The sequence below is a fragment of the Schistocerca serialis genome, chromosome 4 (assembly GCF_023864345.2).
Source record: "Schistocerca serialis cubense isolate TAMUIC-IGC-003099 chromosome 4, iqSchSeri2.2, whole genome shotgun sequence".
Lineage (NCBI taxonomy): Eukaryota > Metazoa > Arthropoda > Insecta > Orthoptera > Acrididae > Schistocerca > Schistocerca serialis.
This window is the reverse complement of record NC_064641.1, coordinates 882,608,544-882,620,653: the sequence shown is the minus strand read 5'-3', so window position 1 is coordinate 882,620,653 and position 12,110 is coordinate 882,608,544. Positions and strand designations below refer to the sequence as shown.

At 45.3% G+C, this 12,110-nt stretch overlaps 1 protein-coding gene across 1 annotated transcript in view; it reads left to right on the top strand.

Annotated features, from left to right (window-relative positions):
• LOC126475025 (UDP-glucosyltransferase 2-like) overlaps positions 1-12,110 on the top strand; it is a 42,902-nt gene that overhangs the window by 15,920 nt on the left and 14,872 nt on the right. The window lies entirely within an intron of this gene.

The following is a 12,110-nucleotide window of genomic DNA, read 5'->3' as shown; positions in this document are numbered from 1 at the left end:
ATGAGAGTTACTTGTTCCTAAATCCGAACACAAATATGCACTGAAGATGAGTGTATGTACTTACACAGGAACACGTCTTCATCTGGTCTTGGGCGTTTGCCAGTGGCACTGCCTGAAGTTGGAGATGTTGATATGAGCATTTCACCTTGCTGGCGAGAATTCGAAATAAGTGCAGCTGTACACAGAGGCAGAATGAGGGTGACTGCATCAGGATGAGGGTTTATATAACATCTGAAGACCCCAGTATTTCTGCGGCAGCCCATAGTGTTGCAGGAACAGTGACCAACAAGTTAGGACGTGTCTACAGATGAATGCTGGACTTGCATGTGTTCCCACTATCTTTGACGAGCAGAGAGCTGTCAGCTTCTTCTAGATGGTCTTTAGAAAGCTAAAGAGATAAATTGTCGTGTTGCAGACAAAACTGTGGGTTCTCACAAGCACAGGAAGCAACTGCATACTTCCCTGAGGTGACTCTGGTTCCTGTGTGATGGAGGCAACAGTATAGCCCTTCGTAGAAGGAGCCATTAGACCGGTATCACCTTTGATAGTGATATTTGAAACATATCTGGAAAACGCAGGAGGGAATGGTAGTCGTCCGTGGCACCCGCAATGAGGGATGTGAAGGCCACGTATTGTGGTATTTGTTAGCTTACACTCATGAGCAGGGGGGAGGGAAGCATGCAGTGAGGGATGCACCATGTAGTTGTGAGCAGTTAGTGAGACAAAAGGCCCGAATTGGTACTGCATTAGTGACCGCAACAGACCAATAAAGTAGCCATCTCCAGCCACGCCCTAGTTCATATAGCAGCCACCACATCCTGCCACAAGGCGGTGCTGTACCAGTTGCCTCACTCTGGGTGAGGAAAGTTGCCAACCGATTTCTCATACACAAACAGCAGTTGACCAGCGTTGCCTGGTGAAACGTTCTTGTGATGCCCCGTGTAAGGAGGAGAAATGTGTAACATCACGTTTCCAACTTTGATAAAGGTCGGATTGCAGCCCATCGCGATTGCGGTTTATCGTATTGCGACACTGCTGCTCGTGTTGGTCGAGATCCAATGACTGTTGGCAGAATAGGGAATCGGTTGGTTCAGGAGGGTAATGCGGAACGCCGTGCTGGATCCCAACGGTCTCGTATCACTAGCAATCGAGATGACAGGCATGTTATCCGCATGGCTGTAACGGATCGTCCAACGACGTCTCGATCCCTGAGTCAACAGATGGGGACGTTTGCAAGACAACAGCCATCTGCACGAACAGTTCGACGACGTCTGCAACAGCATGGACTATCAGTTCGGAGACCATGGCTGCGGTTACCGTTGACGCAGCATCAGAGACAGGAGCACCTGAGACGGTGTACTCAACGACGAACCTCGGTGCACGAAAGGCAAAACGTCATTTTTTTCGTATGAATCCAGGTTCTGTTTACAGCATCATGGTGGTCGCATCCGTGTTTGTCGACATCGCGGTGAACGCACATTGGAAGCGTGTATTCGTCATTGCCATACTGGCGCATCACCCGGCGTGATGGTATGGGGTGCCATTGGTTACACGTCTCGGTCACCTCTTGTTCCCATTGACGGCACTTTGAACAGTGGACGTTACATTTCAGATCTGTTACGACCCGTGGTTCTACCCTGCATTCGGTCCCTGCCAAACCCTACATTTCAGCAGGATAATGCACGACCGCATGTTGCAGGTCCTGTACGGGCCTTTCTGGATACAGAAAATGTTCGACTGCTGCCCTGGCCAACACATTCTCCAGATCTCTCACCAATTGAAAATGTCTGGTCAATGATGGCCGAGCAACTGGCTCGTCACAATACGCCAGTCACTACTCTTGATGAACTGTGGTATCGTGTTGAAGCTGCATGGGCAGCTGTACCTGTACACGCCATCCAAGCTCTGTTTGACTCAATGCCCAGGCGTATCAAGGCCGTTATTACGGCCAGAGATGGTTGTTCTGGGTACTGATTACTCAGGATCTATGCAGCCAAATTGCGTGAAAATGTAATCACATCTCAGTTCTAGTATAATATATTTGTCCAATGAATGCCCGTTTATCATCTGCATTTCTTCTTGGTGTAGCAATTTTAATGGCCAGTAGTGTATTTACAGGCGGTGGGGGTCTTTACTGTTTTGCGTATTGCATTAGTAGCAGTTTTAACCTTCAGCGCGATATCTCTCGGCAATTTCGTGGCATTTTTATATCTGTTAACATCCATAGCAAACTTTTTCTTCGATATTTTTCGATGTGTAGGTCAGTTTACGGTTTTGCTTCAATTACCGTTTTTAGAACAACTTCCAGAGCGTCTTTCATTGATGTTTCCTTTGTGATATGTGGTTTTGTCTTTTGCTATCATCAGACAGTTTACAAATCGTTTTTCTTCGAAGTGTCTCGGTGTGTAGGCCAGGCCTTGTTTCTGTTTCAGTTATCGCTTTGCGAACAACTTCAGAGCATTTTTAATTGATGATTTTTATGATACATGGTTTTGTTGTGTGGTATGATCAGACAGTCCGCATCTGGTAGCTGAGTGGTCAGCGCGACGGAATGTCATACCTAATGTCCCCGGCTCGAATCCCGGCTGTGTCGGAGATTTTCTCCGCTCAGGGACTGGGTGTTGTGTTGTCCTTATGATTATCATTTAATCCCCATCGACACCCAAGTCGCCGAAGTGGTATCAACTCGAAGTTTTTCGATATGTAAGCCAGCGGATGGTTTTGTTTGAGTTATTATTTATAGAACATTTTCCAGAGGTATTGTTTTTTCTGAAATGGTGGGTGTTTTTTATCATAACGCAAATTTCAAGCACCAAGGCTGTGGGATAACTGTCAGTTCGCTTTCGCTGCCAAAAATTTAGAAAAATTTTTCAGCAGGATAATACCCCCAAAAATAAGTAAGGTAAATAAAGACACCCTCTTACATCCTTTTCTACAGCAGCTCAGCACAGACTGAGACTTTTTCCTGCCAGTTCAAAAATGAGGAAGGGGCACGGAATTGGTGAGGATTGGCGGAAAGTGGGGGATGGTAGAGGAAACGGGGGAGGGGGAGGAGGGGGGTGTCATCGACAGTGCGACATTTCCCCATATACGCTCCAGGGTGAGAGGAGAGACAATATCATGAAGAAAATTGCCAATTCAGGCTGCCGCATCTTTGGCTTCGCCCTACTACTATTGTGGACGATCAGATTTCCAGAATGACGAGCCATTCCAACAAGCACACACAACAGAGACTGCACAAGAGTGTTGTTTGCCAATGGAGACGTTGTTACCCCACTGTCATCAACGAGACGAGCTCCTGTCGTCAATCGAAATGCTCAGTTAAACTATGAAACTTTTGTCGAGTGTTAAAAGCTACTCTGTCTCACAAAAAGAAATTTACATGCCAGCGAAGATCGTAAACATCGTAAGTAGTCATGATAAATTTTGGATCACTGACAGTCTCGAGGAGCAATAACTGTAATAACTCATCCCTATAGGTATGTGCAGAGGGACAGCCAAAACAGTCCAGAAAGGTCACTTTAATATCATCTACGAAGAATCGTGCTGCGCTAGAGATAAAGACAACGCAGAGGAGGAGACACTATAGAAACGCCCATAGGATATGGACTAACTGAGGAATAAAGTTGGCGATTAAAGCAGTTCTGCGATATTTTTTCGGATTCTTTCAAATCTGGAGTAGAGAAAAGACCAGGCAACCCATGGTAAAACGTCGTATCAGCATTGCGGATCATCCATCAATTAGCCACCACTCACATGAAGTGTCGCCATCTGAACGAGGGATAGTTCGGGACAAAGTGGAGAAGATGCTGCAAGATATGATTGAACACTCAGGGAGTTGTTGAGTCTATCCTGTGATCCTTGTAAAGAAGAAGGTTGATGCGTGACGTTTCCATGTCGGCAATCGACGACTGAGCATAATCATGAAGAAAGATATCCGTCCATTGTGGCACACTGGTGACACCCTACACTGCTTGAAAGTAGCGAAGTATTTGTCAACTATGGACGTCCAGACAGGGTACCGATAAATCGAGGCTGACAAGTCTGATTGTGAACAGACTGCGTTCGTAACTGCTGACGGCGTTTATGTGTTTAAAGTTTTGTCGTTTGGACTGTGCAACGCTCCAGCCACCTTCGAACATGTGATGAACAACATGTTTCGGGACATGGACGACGTGTCTGTGCTGTCTGGATGAGATTGTTATGTTTTCAAAGTCATTTGAAGAACATCTAAGCTGACCGACAATCTTTTTGAAATACGTTTTAAGTCTATGCCGACGCCTAAACCTGAAAAATTGCCTCTTCGTCGTGCAAGAGATAAAAATCTTAGGGCATCTAGTGACTGGCAGTGGAGTCTAACCCACTCCAGAAAAAATAAAAGTAGTCTCACCTTTTCTGGTTCCTCAACACATTCGTGATGTGAGAAGTTTTCTTGGAATGGGCTCATACTACAGAGATTCATAACCGACTTTTATAATCGAGGCACTCCCCTTGCAAGAAGTACCACAGGGAGAAGCCAAATTCTCCTGGAACGAAATATGTACAAGAAATATCTTCCTTGTCCTTAAGGAGGCGCTAAAATTTTGTGCAGTCCTAACATTGTACAACGAGAATGCTGAGACAGAACTTAACACCGATACTAGCTGTTATGGGATAAGTGCAGTTCTTCAAGAAGGTGCTAGAAACCGTGATAGCTTATGCTTCAAGAGTATCTCAAAGTCTGGGATGAGCTAGTTTACAACCAAGAAGAGCACTTTGCAGTTGTTGGGATCATCAACAGGTTCCATCCTCCAGATGAATTTCGCAAACCATTCACTGTTGTAATGGGCCAACATTCTCTGTACTGAGTGACTAGCCTGAAGGACCTGTCTGGTCGACTGGCGATTGGGGCGCTGAGGCTTCAGGAATAGGAGAACATCGCAGTGGTACACAACGTTTGACGCAAACACAAAGAGGTCCACTGTCTTTAAAGGAATCGTTTTGGTGAAACACTGCAGTGTGAATAAAATCTCAGTCATCGTTACATAAAATGATATTGTTGCTGAACAGAGGGGTGATCCAGCACTGATAAAAACCAAAGAAGCTTTGGAGAAGGAGAAAAACCAATTAATAAACAGAGCATTGTATAAGAGGAAATACTATCCAGAAATGATAAGAAAACAAAGTTTTGACAACAAAACAAATCAGCATGTTATCAGGTTTTCTTCATTTTAGAGGAAATGGTAATTTCAGCGGATAAAATATTACTCACCCCCTTCAAAGAACATAGGGATCGCTTTGAATCTCTGTAGAACTGGTAGCATGTGGTCATACGACCCTCCTAACGCAAGTCATAGCAGTGAAGAGGTGTGTCTGTGCCAGTCGGCTGTATACAATCAGCCCAGCAAGTTGTAACACAATGGCGGAAAGGAGCTACCGCACTTGGACCTGCCCATGATCACATCATGAGCGAAGTTGCCAGATTTGTTTTTATATCAACGAGGGCTGTCCAGCATAACTGCAAGGAACGGTGTACCAATAACAGCCATGTGACACGCCGTAAGAACAGAAGATATTAATCCTAGAGATAGGAGAGGACAGTCACGTTTCGCTGTTTGAGAAGTATTCACTGCGGCTGACCTCAACACCCTGGTTCTAGATGTTGTCAAAGGTCCTCTGTACGACAGTGCCGGCAGATACTCGTGTTCTGGTCGTGTTCCTACATCCTCTTCACTACGAGTGTCGAATGTAGCCTCTCCCTTCGAAGTTGGTTTTCAGTTTTCTTGAACCTCCCATAGTCGCAAACACCATGACAAGAAAAAAGTGTTACCGCCAGCCGCTGTATTTCCAGGAGAGGCTGCTATGAGCAGTGTTGCGTCGTTAGCCAGGCGTCAGATGTGAAGTCGAGGATTGTAACCCTTCCTCAAGAAGATAAAAGTGCAGAAACGCTGTCCCAATCCCCAGTATGAAGCCTACTACAGTCCAGAGGGGTAGAGCTGTGTTGCATGCAGTTTCGTATAATGGTTAAAGTTCCACAATAGCATGCTGAGGGTCGCCAGTTCAAACTTCACCACAAGTAATTTTTTATCATTCACTATTTATCAGTGACAATAGGTTTTCTGCGGTTAATTAATGCAAGCCCATCTCAAACTTTTCTGGAAGATCTTCGAAACACCTTATGTTTGTAACGTTGTTATAATTTGAAATATTCGATGTTTGTGTAAATAGCAGCACTCCCCACTCAGGAGTTTGATTCTGGTCCGGCTGTACGTTAGCGTTCGTAAAAAACATGCTTTCGTTTCTGTGTTGTGTGTTACCGAGCGAATGTTGCGATGAAAAACGCATGCAGTCTACAATGTGAATCGGTTACCTCGCAAATTTCAATCGCTCACAGCGCCAGGCTGCGTGTATTGTGACGTCGTAACCACACTCAGGTCCAGCTCCGAAAGCAGGGTCGTCAATGATATACGATTATCTGTAATACGTATAGCGCTGCTGCTGAATTGCTGGAATAAGACTGTAGTTTTGAGATTTGTGCAAACAACTACAGTTCTGAACAGTAAATGAACTTTCCTTCATGTCTGAATGACTGACAACAAATCGGAGTTCGCTAAAATTAGCTATATACGTCCGAAGAAAAATGTGATAAATACATCAAACACTCACTCAAGCGCTCCCATTAGTCAACACGTGACGATGAGGCAACCTACTTTGACATTGTGGTATTGTTAATCACACATACACTCCTGGAAATGGAAAAAAGAACACATTGATACCGGTGTGTCAGACCCACCATACTTGCTCCGGACACTGCGAGAGGGCTGTACAAGCAATGATCACACGCACGGCACAGCGGACACACCAGGAACCGCGGTGTTGGCCGTCGAATGGCGCTAGCTGCGCAGCATTTGTGCACCGCCGCCGTCAGTGTCAGCCAGTTTGCCGTGGCATACGGAGCTCCATCGCAGTCTTTAACACTGGTAGCATGCCGCGACAGCGTGGACGTGAACCGTATGTGCAGTTGACGGACTTTGAGCGAGGGCGTATAGTGGGCATGCGGGAGGCCGGGTGGGCGTACCGCCGAATTGCTCAACACGTGGGGCGTGAGGTCTCCACAGTACATCGATGTTGTCGCCAGTGGTCGGCGGAAGGTGCACGTGCCCGTCGACCTGGGACCGGACCGCAGCGACGCACGGATGCACGCCAAGACCGTAGGATCCTACGCAGTGCCGTAGGGGACCGCACCGCCACTTCCCAGCAAATTAGGGACACTGTTGCTCCTGGGGTATCGGCGAGGACCATTCGCAACCGTCTCCATGAAGATGGGCTACGGTCCCGCACACCGTTAGGCCGTCTTCCGCTCACGCCCCAACATCGTGCAGCCCGCCTCCAGTGGTGTCGCGACAGGCGTGAATGGAGGGACGAATGGAGACGTGTCGTCTTCAGCGATGAGAGTCGCTTCTGCCTTGGTGCCAATGATGGTCGTATGCGTGTTTGGCGCCGTGCAGGTGAGCGCCACAATCAGGACTGCATACGACCGAGGCACACGGGGCCAACACCCGGCATCATGGTGTGGGGAGCGATCTCCTACACTGGCCGTACACCACTGGTGATCGTCGAGGGGACACTGAATAGTGCACGGTACATCCAAACCGTCATCGAACCCATCGTTCTACCATTCCTAGACTGGCAAGGGAACTTGCTGTTCCAACAGGACAATGCACGTCCGCATGTATCCCGTGCCACCCAACGTGCTCTAGAAGGTGTAAGTCAACTACCCTGGCCAGCAAGATCTCCGGATCTATCCCCCATTGAGCATGTTTGGGACTGGATGAAGCGTCGTCTCACGCGGTCTGCACGTCCAGCACGAACGCTGGTCCAACTGAGGCGCCAGGTGGAAATGGCATGGCAAGCCGTTCCACAGGACTACATCCAGCATCTCTACGATCGTCTCCATGGGAGAATAGCAGCCTGCATTGCTGCGAAAGGTGGATATACACTGTACTAGTGCCGACATTGTGCATGCTCTGTTGCCTGTGTCTATGTGCCTGTGGTTCTGTCAGTGTGATCATGTGATGTATCTGACCCCAGGAATGTGTCAATAAAGTTTCCCCTTCCTGGGACAATGAATTCACGGTGTTCTTATTTCAATTTCCAGGAGTGTATATGCGTCCTCAATCCTTTACTATGTAATACGTTTAGATGCCAGTACTGTTCCTCATGTGTTCCTCTTCCTGAGGCAAATAATTCCTTTGCTAATGACAGTAAAATTATATTAGCTGAACACGACAAGAGTATTTCTGACAGAGAGGCAAATGAAACCCTTAAGGAACTGTACATTTGGTCAACATCCAAAAAACTTACGTGGAACCTAAGGAAAACAAATACTCTAAATTTCAGTTTGAAGAGCGAATATGACACTGTCAAATAACAAAATGGTGGTACCTCTATAGATTTCGTAATAAACAAAAAAATTCTAGGAATAAATACAACATGTCCTTTGAAGTAGTGAGAAATCACAAAGATACTTCTAACAATTTGCCAACAGCATGTTTTGCCCTCAGAACCATGCCGTAAGAGTGTAACAGCCACTGCCTTTTAGTTACATTGTATTCATATATCCAATTAACTCTTAGCTATAGGATTCTTTTCTGGAAGACAAATGCTCAAAACATAAACACAGTTTTCGGACAACGAAAAAGGCCCATTAGAATAAGAATCAAAACTATTGATTGGATTTATTGTAAAGATCTGTTGAAAAGAGTGGGGCATTTAAGTACAACGTTGAGCACATTTACCAACCATTTATGTACATAACAAATCTCCACAACAGCTGCACAAACGGCTCTGGCTATAACAAAAGTACTAAACTTAGACATTTACCAAGAAAGGGTAAACATGAAACTCTAATCAGAACTTTCTACTAAGGAACTGCCCAAGGAGAAGCAATAGTCTACAAAACCGCAATCATGTTACCGGTAAAATGAGTCGGTATTACCACTGAGCTTCACATACACTGAAGCGCCAAAGAAACTGTTAAAGGCACGCGTATTCAAATACAGAGACATGTAAACAGGCAGAATACAGCACTGGGGTCGGCAACGTCTAAATAAAACAACAAGTGTCTGGCGCAGTTGTTAGATCGGTTGCTGCTGCTACAATGGCGGGTTATCAAGATTTAATTGAGTTTGAACGTGGTGTTATAGTAGGCGCACGAGCGATGGGACGCAGCATCTCCGAGGTAGCGATGGAGTGAGGATTTTTCCATACGACCATTTCACGAGTGTACTGTGAATATCAGGAATCGGGAAAAGCATCAAATCTCCGACATCGCTGCGGCCGGAAAAAGATCCTGCAAGAACGGGACCAACGACGACTGAAGAGAATCGTTCAACGTGACAAAAGTGCAACCCTTCCGCAAATTGCTGCAGATTTCAGTGCTGGGCTATCAACAAGTGTCACCCTGCGAACCATTCAACGAAAAATCATCTCTATGGGCTTTAGGAGCCGAAGATCCAATCGTATACCCCTGATGGCTGCACTACACAAAGCTTTACGCCTCTCCTGGGCCAGTCAACACTGACATTGGACAGTTGATGACTGCAAACATGTTGCCCGGTCGGACGAGTCTCGTTTCAAATTGTATCGAGCGGATGGACGTGTACGTGTGAGGAAACAACCTCATGAATCTAAATCCAGTCTGATCACCTGATCCATTCATATCCATTGTGCATTCCGGTGGACTTGGACAATTCCAGCAGGACAATGCGACACCCCACACGTCCAGAATTGCTACAGAGTGGCTTCAGGAACACTCTTCTGAGGTTAAACACTTCTGCTGGCCACCAAACTCCCCAGACATGAACATTATTGAGCATATCTGGGATTCCTTGTAACGCGCTGTTCAGAAGAGATCTCCACTCCCTCTTACTCTCACGGATTTATGGACAATCCTGCAGGATTCATGGTGTCAATTGCCTCCAGCACTACTTCAGACATTAGTCGAGGCCATTCCATGTCGTGTTGCGGCTCTTCTGTGCACTCGCAAAGGCCGTATACGATATTAGACAGTGTACCAGTTTCTTTCGCTCTTCAGTGTTGTTCCTGGTGTGACGAACACTGAGGTACCCCATTGCACATCGACTACCAGCTAAATCACTCGAGCTTAATCCGACAGAAAATGTCTGGGACTCTTTGGAAACAGCATTTGAAACGCAGCAGTCCGTACCCCTGCAGTACGCTAGTTCTACAGGATCTAATAATCACCAAGGAGTAGCTTCAGCTGCATGTGACAAACCTGATGAAACGTGTGTAGTCTCTTGCACACCGAAATGGGGTCATTATCAAGACTAGAGTATGTGATACTCAATGTTAGTGTCAAGTTGCAGCCTAACGATAATAAAGATTACTTTCAATACCAAGCCAGTGGAAATGGCGTGTGGCCGCTAAATTATTTGGCTCTTGGTTGTCTATGGGAGCCACCACACGCAACCGCACTCTGTCACACCAAAGTACAAGTTTTCTAACATCTGTGATTATTAAAATATATGAAGTAGGGACTCAGTATCCCGATGCTACATTCAAGAATTTACTTGATGTTCCGTTTAATCAACCGAACTCGGCAATAAATATTGGCAGTCTATTTCTCAGAGAGTGTAGATGTGTGTCTAGGGTAACATAATCTTCAGACCGAGCAAGGTGGCGCAGTGGTTAGAAACTGGACTCGCATTCGGGAAGACGACGGTTCAATCCCGCGTCCGGCCATCCTGATTTAGGTTTTCCGTGATTTCCCCAAATCACTCCAGGCAAATGTCGGGATGGTTCCCCTGGAAGGGCACGGCCGACTTCCTTCTCCATCCTTCCCGAGACCGATGACCACGCTGTCTGGTCTCCTTCCCCAAAACAACCAACCAACCATAATCTTCAGAGAGGATTGTCGCCTTTCAGATTCAGGCTGTTGTCTTTTGCCAAAGAAATGCTCAGATTTCAACACTATAAACTAAACTGAAGACTTATTTTCTTTATTTGTGTCAGATGTGCACTAAAATAAACACATATACAGTACATACAAAGAAAACTATACCACTGAAGACTATCATCAACTAACTAGTAAAGATCGGAGTTCCGACTGTTCATTCTTAGTCGCAGAAGTTCGGCGCCACTACACAAAAATTCTGCTATGTTCAACGCGGTATGCAACATGAGTAATGTAGAGTTTCGTACCACTGCACGCTGATTTATCTAACTCTGAAGCTTGCACATCCGCGCCGAATGGTACAAAATACAACACTGCGGCACTGCAGCCGCCAGTAGTCTGATTACGTTACTTTCACTAAACTTCTCGCACCAACTAAGCGCCAAACCTATTCAGGTAGTCCATGGTTGACATACTCTGTCCTACTTCGCGCACCCAATACCTATAAACCCACATCACCATTCTGCCTCCAAATCCCAGGGTCTGTCGTCCAAGTACAGAAAAATAATGATAAGAACTACTTCTTATAACCTAATTAAAACTGCTTGCATCACACTGTGCCGCTTTCAAAAACGCACCCACTGTTACTCAACACACCGGTGTTTCTCTTTACTCTTTGGCCAAAGCGATTTTTTGTCAAATTTTTCTTATCATAGGTTACTATACTAACATTAATTTAAAAGAAATAATTAAAACTACCCATGAGCTTATTCATTTCCAATAGATTTTTCCTGACCAATCCCCTGGTTATGGCCAAACTTCACTAGTTATTACGGAATCTCAGAATTAATAATATCTAAGACTTAAAATCCTATTAAGTCTGCAAAATAGGCATTGTCCAGTTCATTGATTGGTACAAATTGTTTAAGATCATTTTCTAGGATGCTGTATAGTTTCCTGTAGTGATTTGTTGTTATCCTAAAATCAATTGCTCGACTATAATTAAAACTATATCAAATAAACGCTTGAATTTGGAATATTATCAGATTTTTCATATATAATTTAGTGGTACATGAAGCACATCATTGAATTACGTCTTGGTTAAAGCTGTGATAATTTTTCTACGAGTGTTATTAGTTTTAAACTAAATGTTCAAATGTCCTGTTTACGTTTGTCGCGACTATCTCGCTCTGACCGTCAGTCCCTATATACCCAT